Source organism: Ranitomeya variabilis, chromosome 2 (assembly GCF_051348905.1).
Source record: "Ranitomeya variabilis isolate aRanVar5 chromosome 2, aRanVar5.hap1, whole genome shotgun sequence".
Classification (NCBI taxonomy): Eukaryota; Metazoa; Chordata; class Amphibia; order Anura; family Dendrobatidae; genus Ranitomeya; species Ranitomeya variabilis.
Window position 1 is genome coordinate 140,372,842 of NC_135233.1, and position 13,155 is coordinate 140,385,996.

Sequence of the window (13,155 nt, forward strand, 5' to 3'; positions counted from 1 at the left end):
AAATAATTAGCCATACATTTGAAACTGATCCATCTCAAATAAAAGAAAAGCAGATCCTTTTCAAATAAAAGAAAAATTGATTGCTAATTAATGGATCCATTGTCCATAGACTTCAATGTTAAAAAAACAGATCCAGCTGAAATCAGTTATTTAAAAACAGAAAAAACATTGTGTCTGCAGTGCTTTTTTGTCAACGGATTTCGGGTGGATCCGTTCTAACGGATAATTACTGGACATGTGAACATAGCTTAGTAACCTTTCACTATGACTATATATATATATATATATATATATATATATATATATATATATATATATATATGTGCTCTTTTAATTGCTGGCAGATTGATAAGGGTCAGGATTACAGATACAATAGTATACTTACTAAGGCAGCTGCACATTTACCTTTTTTTTTTTTTTTTTTTTTTTACAGTCGGTAGGGGTCTCATGACCCGGACTACCAAAAAAGAAAAAAAAAATGGAACAAAGATTTACTTACTCTTTAAAGACGTAAATACACCTCCAATAGCTGTCAGATGAGAGCTCATTCAGCCGACAGCGATCTCCCCTGACTCCTCCGCAGACACAAATGCTCTGTTTGGCTGAGCAATCATGTCTTCTTAACTTCTTAATAGGGAGAAAGGAGTAAGCTGCTGCAGGCACTCCTGGCAGTGGCTTATTCTTTAGGAGAATAAATATTTGGGGTGCCCAATCCATATAGTGGCAGAGTCCCCTTAAACATTACATGGTCAGTCAATCCTGACATAATTGGTGGATAGGTCATCTTTAATCTAATGTTTAGGGACCTTTACGTTTGTGTATGCTTTAAACTCACTTCAACAACGTACAGATGAAAACATAGAACATATTATTTGAATTATGGGTTTTGAAAGAACGGCGATAAATCTGATTGTCAATGTGATGGAAAAAAGTCACGGCAAAGATGATATCTACTATATTGATGTCATATTGTATTAAAATCACAGATACACTGCAAATGACCCTAATAAAATATACAACAATAAAATATATATATTATATATATACATATACACACATATACACTCACCGGCCACTTTATTAGGTACACCATGCTAGTAACGGGTTGGACCCCCTTTTGCCTTCAGAACTGCCTCAATTCTTCGTGGCATAGATTCAACAAGGTGCTGGAAGCATTCCTCAGAGATTTTGGTCCATATTGACATGATGGCATCACACAGTTGCCGCAGATTTGTCAGCTGCACATCCCAAGGATGCTCCATACAAGGCAGGATGGATCCATGCTTTCATGTTGTTTACGCCAAATTCTGACCCTACCATCCGAATGTCGCAGCAGAAATCGAGACTCATCAGACCAAGCAACGTTTTTCCAATCTTCTACTGTCCAATTTCGATGAGCTTGTACAAATTGTAGCCTCAGTTTCCTGTTCTTAGCTGAAAGGAGTGGTACCCGGTGTGGTCTTCTGCTGCTGTAGCCCATCTGCCTCAAAGTTCGACGCACTGTGCGTTCAGAGATGCTCTTAGGCCTACCTTGGTTGTAACGGGTGGCGATCTGAGTCACTGTTGCCTTTCTATCAGCTCGAACCAGTCTGCCCATTCTCCTCTGACCTCTGGCATCAACAAGGCATTTCCGCCCACAGAACTGCCGCTCACTGGATTTTTTTTCTTTTTCGGACCATTCTCTGTAAACCCTAGAGATGGTTGTGCGTGAAAATCCCAGTAGATCAGCAGTTTCTGAAATACTCAGACCAGCCCTTCTGGCACCAACAACCATGCCACGTTCAAAGGCAGTCAAATCACCTTTCTTCCCCATACTGATGCTCGGTTTGAACTGCAGGAGATTGTCTTGACCATGTCTACATGCCTAAATGCACTGAGTTGCCGCCATGTGATTGGCTGATTAGAAATTAAGTGTTAACAAGAAGTTGGACAGGTGTACCTAATAAAGTGGCCGGTGAGTGTATATGTGTGCATATATGTGTATAAAACCATAAAACGTGGTACCAGTGCTCTGTGAAACAATGGGTGAGTACTATCCAACAAGTAGAACAGCCCAAACAACCAGACAATAGATCCACAGAGAAACATCAAACAGGGAATAAATTATAAAATGCGTTTATTATATAAAACTGGCAACAATATTAATCAAGCATACGTGCGCATAATAGGACTAGGAGCCAACTGATATGCTCCAGTATATAACGTAATGACAACCCTGTTTACGTATGATAAATCCCTCAAAGGTGCAAGTAAAAAAAGTGCAACTGTGCAAAAAAATATATAGGTCCTAAATACACAAAGAGTGTGTTTTATATATGGGCCAAAGTGCCTTGTGCCTCAACACATTTTAGTGTAACCAAAACAATCATATACCAGGATTCAAATAAAGTGCAGAGTGCTATCAAAAAAAGAGAGTGTGTAAACAAGGGAATATATCCTGAGTATTACCTTTCAGGGTCGCCACGTCCTATAAAACGCACCCCGACGCGCGTTTCGGACCTTTGTCCTTCGTCAGGGGGTCGAAGCACCTTTGAGGGATTTATCATACGTAAACAGGGTTGTCATTACGTTGTATACTGTTTGATGATTCTCTGTGGATATATTGATGTCAGAATGATGTTTTTTTCAATGGACACCATACAGTGGCATATATTGAGATTTTCAAGCCCAAGCAGTTCACTACATTTACTGTTCGTATCTAATGTGCTTTCTTCAATTGACTGCAGACAGTAAATCAGACATTTGTCTACTAGAGAAAATTCTATGCAGTGCAGGCTGATTGCACTATACACTGGGTACTGAAAGCTCTTTTATCAGGACAGTCAAATGAAAAATTCCACAAAATACATGTGTAGTGCCCCAAAGTTGTAGTGTATGTGTCGTTAAGACTTAGCAGAGCTGGCAGCTACCTTATTATGTTTGCACTGTGCTAATGATTCCTTTGCAGACAATGTACATGAGTTCAGTACACAGAAGTGTTATATATATGCACAAAGTGATGTATTTAAGTTCTGTCATTAGGAGGTTATAGGATAATGAATCGGTTCTGTCTGCTTTCCACATATGGCCATAAGGCCACATGGTTAAACCACATGACCTGGATCTGGGCTTAGCAGGGTAGAAGGAGACATTTTACACAGCGAGTTGTCCTGGAGAAGCTGAGGGAGCAGGTAGGGGAGCGGCCATAGCTCCGATATATGAGGATCCTAGCTGCAGACAGTTGTGTGTCCAGGACAGTGCATACAAGCAGAAAGTGAAGCTGAGGAATCACTGCACCTGATATATAACTGCATTACTACACTGGAGAATGATAGGCCTGGCATGTCAAAGTGAGGAGACTTGAAAGCCATGTATAGCCCTCTGGGAAATTAAATATGCAAATTGCCTTTTCACTGAGAAAGAGGACTTGAACCCTAAATCTGTCTATTGGAAATAGCAGTCCTGCAAGTCAAGATTGTGGTGCAGCAGGAGATACCTGGAGAACGCTGACCATATCGCATGTTGCGGCCAGAGTCGCCCTGTAGTCCCAGCCTTACTTTTATTAAGATAACCTCTAATTAAAATTGAACACAAGGATCAGCAGATCTTTTTGGTTCTGTTTTGTATAACTGGTGGTTAGCTGATGTTGCAAAAAAAAAAAAAGACAAAAAGCATCTTGCCATGCAGATATTTATACTGATATTTTTTATTCATACATTTTTTTATTTTTTGTCTTTCAAGTTTTTGAGAACATGATAACGTCCTTGTTCACAAAACATTAATTTATCGGTCAAAGTTAAGGTTATATTTAAGCGAATATTCTTTTAAAAACTAACAGAAGAGTTTTGCATAAAATTACTCAGATTGCTAAATAATTTGAAGGCATATTTAAAAAAATAAATTATGTAAAAGTCCATGACTGCGATTATCATTCATAAAAGACAATTTGCTCTAATTATTTTATATAGGAGAACACACTCCATGCATTGATTAAATCCCATTACCGAGCAGTGATGAGCAGTCTATTTAAACCTGTCATAAACCTTCTATGCCCCAATATTGTACTTGAGCCAGAATATTCTCTTAATAGACTAAAATAATCAAGAAATTGATAAAACCAATTTGGCTCAGTTACACACAAACGGGTTATTACTTTCCTAACATTTTTGTGATATTCAAAAACTATTTTCCCCCAATATTAAAGGGAATCTGTCATTAGGTTTTTGCTATATCATCTGACAGCAGCATGATATAGGATAAGAGACACTGAATCCAACAATGTACCACTTAGATTACTAGGTGCAGTAGTTGTGATATAATCAGGGTTCTTAGATTTAGCATGAAGCAGAGCTGAGAAAGCTAACCCCGCCCACACCAGGCTCTCTATGTACATAGCCCATTGCAGGGATCAGCTTATCACAGTAGGGGGCATGGTTTGACAGGGTTGGCATGCCAGCTTGTCACCGCAATGATAATGTCCTGGTGATAAAAACCTTCACTCTAAATAAACAACAGGACACAGCCTGATAAGAGAAACATCATTGAAATTTATGTTTTAATCCCACCTCATTCTGCCCTCAGACCATATAGCCTGAGTGGCACGGTGGCTTTACAGTGTTGGGGTCTTGGGTTCAAATCCCACCAAAGACAACAACATCTGCAAGGAGTTTGTATGTTGCTGAAGAAACAGCAATGATAAATCCGGGCCAATGTCGTTGTCAGACCCGATCTGAAACCTGCCCGACAAAGCGGCAACACTCAAAGGAATTAACATATACATTTCTATGTAAAAATGACTTGTTCCTAGGTTCAGGCTTTTATGCATCTTTTAACCACTTCAGGATTCCAAAAACACCAAGTGATTAAGAGAAGTAATCTACCTATTCTCCAGACATGATCCGCTTGGAATACGCTCCATACTAACAAAACAAGCCGACAGAAAGCCTTATTTTTGAGTGTTTTGTCGGCATCTTTCCTTGAAAACCGCTAATGGTGTCTTCATTGTTGAATAGAGTTAAAATGACTGGAAAATTCCAGTTCAAAAGGCGTCCCAAAACGCTGGGAAGATACTAAAAAAATACATATGTGGGCAAAATGTTGAAAAAGTGATCAGGAAAAATGCCCAAATTTCAAAATGCCAAAACAGTTTCCTGACAGATGAGCTGGGCGGGCAGGGAGCGGTCGGTGGGGAGCTGGGCGGGCAGGGAGCGGTCGGTGGGGACCTGCCTCTTGAACTAGTAACCTTAATCCCAGCTATACTTTCAACTATGTTTCTCACTGAAATGCTGCAGTTTTAGAGTAAAACATAGATAGATGGAAGGTTTCAGGCAGCATGGAGCAGCTGACATGTCTCCTTTATCTCCTTGCACCCTGCGAACACAAATGAGGGTCCTACTGCAATGCACCAGTATAGGTAGTCCTCTGCTAGCTAGACATCGTACGGGTGGTTTCACACACAGTTTTCTGAAAAATGCGTCAATGCAGTTTTTAATCAAACCAAAGCCAGAGGCATTGCCAGCAAAAATTATAACGACTTCCATTATATTTATCACTTTCTAGTTTTATGTAAAAAACGGCATAAGGGTAGGTGTACACGGCGTCTTATAGATGCAGGCATACCGGCATAGCTTTTGGAGCAGAAGGCTTTTTAGGAAAATGCTGGTGTTTATTTCCTGAAGCATCTTCTTTGTTCTTTTTGCGGCTTCTTTGCTTTTTATTTTTTAAATTCTATATATAAAATAGTGACAACTTCCAAGCGGTCAGGTCACTTCCTTTATTAGCCGCTTCCAGGTTTCTAAAGTCTGAAGGCGGTGAAAAGAAGTTACAAAAGACAGAACATAAGCACAGCAAGTCATTTTGTCATTGCTGTGCATATGTTCATTATGTGTAACGTTTATTGAGGAATCTGCCTGAAAACGATGTGGTGTTTTTCTGAAAAAATACCTTTTATTTTTAATGACACAGGTGTTTATTAGCTCCGGGAAACAAGTCCTGGATTTCTGAATTATAAGGGGACAAAAAGCAGTGAACTCCACTGTATATAAGGAAGTTGAAAACATTATTAAAGGGAACCTTTCATCCCCCCCTGGGGTTTTTAACTAAAAGAACCACCTTGTGCAACACTAGTGCTGCATTCTGTGAAGGTGGCTCTTTTATTTGGGGTCCCTTTCAACGCTGTAATATTTGTTGTTTTTTTTAATTAGCCCGCCATACCTGTAGTCTGTCCGAGGGGCACATCTTTTCCCCCCTGACACAAACGCCTCCCAGCCATCCCTCAGTTCCTCCGTGTGCCGGGCACCGCCTCCTCTGCCTTCATTAACGCCCCCGGCGCCTGCACTGTAAGTTCCTTTTTCGGGCAGTTTGCGCTGCCCTTCGACTCCCATCACATGATGGGAACTTACAGCGCAGGCGCCGGGGACGTTAATGAAGGCAGAGGATGCGGCGCCCGGAGGGGCTGAGTGATGGCTGGAAGGCATTTGTGTCTGGGGGGAAAAGGCATGCCCCCCGGACAGACTACAGGTATGGCGGGCTAATTAAAAAAACTAATATTGCAGCGTTGGAAGGGACCCCAAATAAAAGAGCCGCCTTCACAGAATGCAGCATTAGTGCTGCACAAGGTGGCTCTTTTAGTTTAAAACGCCAGGGGGGTGACAGGTTCCCTTTAATAGATAATGATTTACGTTTTTCCACCATAAAATATAAAAACCTCTTGATAACCGTGCTGTGAGTAAATCTAAGTTCACACTTGCATTGTGACTTCTGTTCTGACAACCAGAGCCTGACAGATGATAATAACTTATAATGAGATCCATCGGGTACCTAGAAATACATTTTATGGAAACTGAATTTACTATGTTACTTATACCCACTTGTTTTTTCTTGTCCTCTTTTTTTAATTTTAACTTTGCATTGGCTTATAAATCATACATATTGTGTGAACCCGTGTTACACATCGCCACATATCTCTAAAAAGTTAATTTGGATTACAAAAAATTATTGGAAAAAAGTAAAAAAAAGTGAAAAAGCAGCAACGAATAGATATGGATAAAAAGCAAATGATGTATGCGCTGACTTGCCAGAACAATGCCTAGGATAATGTTTGCCGGGCCAGATAATAACTCAGCTGTGCTAATTTAATATGCTCCGTATGTTACATTTAAGGAAATTATTTGTTTGCATAAATCTTTAGTTGGTTCACTGCTAAAACCATCTTCCCACGTAAAAAGAGATGTATAAGGCTCAGGCAATGGTCTTTCAGTTATGTACCATCAGGGACTTGACTGCACAAACATAAAACAGCTTTATTGTGGAAGCGACAAGCGAGAATGTTGAACCAGTGTTTTCAGCCGTAGCTGGAAATGTTAAACACAAAGCATAAAGGAAAAGTTACGAAGACGAAATGTACGATCGCTACAAAAGACTCACACATCCTTATTATAGGAGAAGGTTGCTGAATTACAGCAAATGCATTTCAGATGTATTTTTGGAGATCTGCTGATATATTTTCTGTTAAAATGTACCCAGGGTTGACTACAAGTATATGTGAGACTGGGGCGTCGTTTTTCCCGCTAGCTGTCATAACTGGGCTGCAAAAAGAAGCCCAAAGACCCCTTTGCCACATAAAAAAGACATAGCATGTAGAAGCCCTGTTACCGATTTTGTTTTGGGCACTAAAGCTTCAAGGTAAGCCAGCCATCGTGATAAGCACTGAGCATGTTACTGATGGTTTGGAAAAAACCCAAAGAGAATAAGGGCATAGTTTAACATCTTTAAAAAAATGAGTAAAGGCACAGATTTTGGTAAAATAGAAAGTAAACTAATCTGGTAAATTACATGCCGCTCCAGAATCGCTGCTCTGGTGGTCCAACTGGCCTTGTTGACTTGTCCAGTCCATTGCAGCCAATCAATGCTTTCACCTTGCTCAATATGTACGTGTGAGTATCACTGCTAAGACCAGTGATTGGCTGCAGCAGTCACATGTGCATGATAGACAAGTCATCACTGCAGGACAAGTCAGCAAGACATCCAGAACTACAGCAGAAGGATTTAATGGGTGAATATAAGATAATTAATCAATTTTACCATAATATCTGCCATTTGTATTTTTTAAAATATGAAAGTTCCCTATAAAACCTAGAGGCAGGGCTTCAAGTGAGTGGTTTTCCAAACTTTTGCATCCATGGGTCTCCAAAGTCACTGCAACAGCAGCAAAGGATGAATAAAAGGGTGTAATGGTCATACCAAATGCTATCTAGAGGAGTAGTTGTGTGGACACCACCAGGTTGGACCACTTTGTTTCCTACAATGACTTTCTCTTCCCCACAGTATATGTATTCCAATATATTGGAAGTTACCCGAGACTATTTTATTTTTCTCTTATTAGCCTAAGAACTTACTGGCAGGTAGTGGCTAACTACTTGCCAGTTGTGCCTGATACCGATCTGATGGAAAAAAACATAAAATAGTCCTGGATAACCCCTTTAAATGGAGCACATAACTTTCAAAATACATTTTACATAAGCTATGCTGAGCTATATGTGCGTATCCTACAAGATAAGTTACTTTGTAAACGTGAGTACTATGAGTATGAAAAGGACATTTCATCAGGACAACTTCCAGACATACGTTGGCAAATAAATGGTTCAATGACAATGAAGTAGAGGTGCTGGATTATCCCCCACAGTCCCAGGACCTCAACATAATCAAACTCGTGTAGGTAGAGTTGAAGAAAAAAGTGTATACCTACAATGAGTCCACCAGTATGCACCAAGTTTGGGGAAGAGTAGGCTAGGTTCACATTGCGTTAATTGCAGTCCGCTGACGGAATCCGTTTCATAGCGGCACTAACGCGGTACTAACGCTATGTAACGGATACGTTAGCGCACCCATTGACTGCCATTATGTAGCGCATCGCTAACGCATGTCATAATCGGTATGCAATAGCGATGTTCCGTCATTCTGTGACGGACCCTCGGACGCAGTCTGCAGCGTTTCGGGTCCGTCACCCGCTAGCGCAGATAGAGCCAATTATGACATGCGTTGCGATGCGCTACATAATGGCAGTCAATGGGTGCGCTAACGGATATGTTACATAGCGTTAGTGCCGCTATGAAACGGATTCCGTCAGCGGACTGCCATTAACGCAATGTGAACCTAGCCGAAGAGACATGGGATCAGATTTCGGTCAAGACATGTTTGAATCTGACCGAGAGAATGCCCAGAAGGATTTAGCCAGTGTTGAAAAACAAAAGGTGGATTTGCAAAATACAGACAAAATCATAAAAAATAAAATTTAGATTTTTAGGAGCAAAACAGTAACAATGCAGTGACATGACAAGAATTCACATAACTAATCATATACATAAATTTGACTTGCAACTATTTAGCATGAGACAGCCAAGATGATGGTCTATAAAATCATGGTAGTCTCACGTTTGAAACAATAGTGGATGGTGAGACATGGAGTCTGAAAACCAAAACTGACAAACTGTTACCCTTTTGCTGGTCACAAATCAAAAGCACATGTAATCCGCACATAACTGTATCAATAAAGTTTTGTCAAAGCCAAATACCAGGAAGTATCAAAAACAAAGCAGATTTGTTTGAAACATAACTTACCAAAAAAAAGACAAAGAACGTAGCATCAAAAACGCGATAAAAATATGTGAAAAAAATCCACTCAAAACACAATGAATAGTAACCTAATTTACTTAGTAGGTGCAGAAATGGTGCAGAAAATCAGCAACATCAAAAACTCACCAAAAGGTCATTGTGGGTTCATAGCCTTATAGGACCTGAACCTGCGATCGTCTGATCGCTTATACTATAACACAGTATTGCAGTATATAGTGTAAACCTTCGTCTTGTTTGAAGCCCAGATATAGCTGAGCTTCAAAGGAGAACCAAGATGGCAGTGACGAGGTCCTTCAGCAGGCCCCCAGATGCTATAGTAACCTATTGGCGTCACACATTAGGAGCTTGTAAATTATGAGCAGCGCTGCACATTCCATATAAATGTCACTGTTAGAGATTTTCAGCAATGTTTAAGTGGTTAGCAGCCATAGCCGGGGCTCATCTCTGGCCGTGACAGAGATAGATGCTAGCTATTTATCATAACCGGCATCTGCCGTGTGAGGAGGAAGTCAGCTCCTGAACTCCCTCCATATACGGTCAACCTCGTAATCACGTCATGTACATATTAAGGTGTTAAATATGATTTCCAATGAAGCAGAATACATACAGAGGGTGAAATAAGTATTGAACACGTCACCAATATTCTAAGTAAATGTATTTCTAAAGGTGCTACTGGCATGAAATTCCCACCAGATGTCGGTAACAACACATTCAATCCACAGAGGCAAAGAAATCAAACTATAGGTGTCCATAAATTAAGTTGTGTGTAATAATGAGAAATGACACAAGGAAAACGTAATGAAAACACTTACTGAAATGCATTTAATACTTCATACAAAAGTCTTTGTTGAAGATGAAGCTTCACGACAACTCCTGTATGGAGAAACTAGTCGCATGCATTGCTCAGGTGTGATTTTTGGGTCTTTCTTCCACACAAACACTGTGGCTGTGTGGATTGGATGGGTTGTTTCCACATCTGGTGAGAATTTCATATCAATAGCAGCTTTAGAAATATATTTACTAAGAAAAGTGGTGACACGTTCAATATGTCTTTCACCAGCTGTACAGGGTAGAGGGAGTCATTGTAGGAAAACTGTCCAACCAACCTGATGTTGATCATAGCGCTACTTCTCTAGATTATTTGCATACAAATTAAGTAATTTTCTCAGGCAGTGTACTGACATCACGGTATAGTGCATGTAAAATACTTTGAAGGTGATAGACAATATAATTCCACAGCTGGAGTCTAACAGGCATTTAATAAAACTATAGAGCTACAAAATATTATTCCAGAAGACAAAATATGACCAAAAAATTAATAAAACCACAATGACATTATTATTAATAATAATGATACTTTAGCCGGTGTTTGTTGTTATTTGCAGGGTAGTAATTCACACACATAATGAGATTTTATATGGCTGGGGACAAAAAGTGCAGAGCCAATTTAATCAAGATTTAGTTAACTCCTCCGATTGAACTCTCACCGTCCCTATTCAAACTGATGTTGTTTTCTCTTGTGATTCACGTAATTCTGTAAATGTAAGAACTAGAAGTTGTAACCCTAGCAAATATGTTTGCCAGAAAATCAATTTTATAGCAGTGGTAGACTGGATGCTTAGAGAGTGATCTAAATTAGAATGTCTGCGGCATTTACTAAAGATGAACGGCTCAGACAAACTAAGAAAATCCATAGAAATGACTACAGGAAATGCTTATTAAAAAACAGATAAAAAGCAAAAGTGAACTTTATGCACAACTAGATTAAGCATCACCGACCTTCACAAAGCACGATGGGTTATAACTGGCCATGTGGGCTTTACTTCAGAGTCTATACCTGAAACACCCCAAGGGTTCTTTTGGAACTATTAGCAGATCTGTGTGGCTGCTGTTCATTATACCACTGCTAAATAGCAGACGGGAGGGTGGGAATCATTGCCTGGCATTACAGCTCACTCGGTATCATTCACAAGGGAAATTGTCAGCAGGTTTTTGCTACCTTATTTGAGTGCAGCATGATGTAGGCAAAGAGACCCTGATTCCAGCTATGTATCAATTACTTTACTAGCTGCAGCGGTTATGACACACAGTTTTTAGCATTAACATGCAGGAGAGCTGAGAAAGCCAACTCCGCCCACAGCAGACTCTGTATTTACATATTCTATTGACAGTGCGCTGCTTATCACAGGAGGAGGTGGAGTCCGACTAGCAAGTGCGAGCCAGTTCGTCACCGCAATGAGAATCTCCGAGTGATAAATCCTTCATTGTATGAAAGCAACAGCACACTGCCTGATAAGTGACACATCAATGAATTCTGTGCATTGTTCCCCACCTCATGCTGTCCTCAGATTACATACAATAGCAAAAACCTGCTGAGAGATTCCCTTTCAGAGTGTTTGATATTGATGGCAAATCCCATCCAAAAAGGCCTTCAATTTTGTCCCCCTTCAACTGTCCTAGCATTGCCAGCTAGACCCATCTTTGTTGAAGTGGCCCCTATGGGTCTATGGAAGTGTAAGTGCACATATGTGACCAACAATGTAGTTAGAAAGATAGTAGAATAAATTCTCATGCACAGTACCACATTCTGAATATGGTATTGGACAAAACTCATCAGAAGTAAGAAACATAATTTATCTCGTATGTCTCACCAAACATGGCCATGAGTCTACAGGGACCAATCATTGTAAGGTTTTCAGTTACTTTTGGTAAGGCTAGTGTTAGACAAGAGTATAAAAAATAGTCTGACCTTATCCAGACAACTCAGATGATTTGCATCCATATCGTCATCAGTGTGCCATACTGCATGTGTCCATTTTTTACGTGTGACATCAGTGTACTTCAAATTTTAACAAGTACAAGATCAAATTCAGCTTCGTTAGTTAATGATTGCAATGTATCAGTGAAAAGTCGGATGCTATGCATGTGATTTGCATCCTTGTTGATCTTGTATAGGCCATTGTCATGAGAAATAGGTGCATGTTGTGATTTTTTTAATTCTGTAAACGTAATGATTTTTTTCTCAGGTCTCCTCCTAATTGAATCCAGGTTCAACCCTTTTTTTCTCATCTGTTCTTTTGACTGAAGAAGGTAGACTGTCTAAACTTTTTTTATTCATTGACTCTTCACAATGGATCAGATGAAAATGAATGAAACTTGGATGGAACTCCGAAGTACAAAGTCTTCTGTGTTTCATCTGTTTTTTACACATCACCATAGACTTTAATGGCCAAGTCTGATCCGCAAAACAGATGAGAATAGGACATACTTAGAGTTTCAAGGAACGGAGACATGGATCTGTTTTTAAAACTGATGTACATATGCATGAATTAGGCCACGGTCACACGCTCAGTATTTAGTCAGTATTTTACATTAGTATTTGTAAGCCAAACCCAGGAGTGGGTGATAAATACAGAAGTGGTGACGTGTTTCTACTATACGTTTCCTCTTGTTTTGGCTTATAAATACTCATGGAAAATACTGATCAAATACTCATCATGTGAACGTGGTCTTAATGAAACCGTTCAGTGTGCTGTTTGAGAA

General features: G+C 39.8%; 1 protein-coding gene across 5 annotated transcripts in view; it reads right to left on the bottom strand.

Annotated features, from left to right (window-relative positions):
• The window catches only part of UTRN (utrophin), an 846,507-nt gene that overhangs the window by 302,202 nt on the left and 531,150 nt on the right, over positions 1–13,155 (bottom strand). The window lies entirely within an intron of this gene.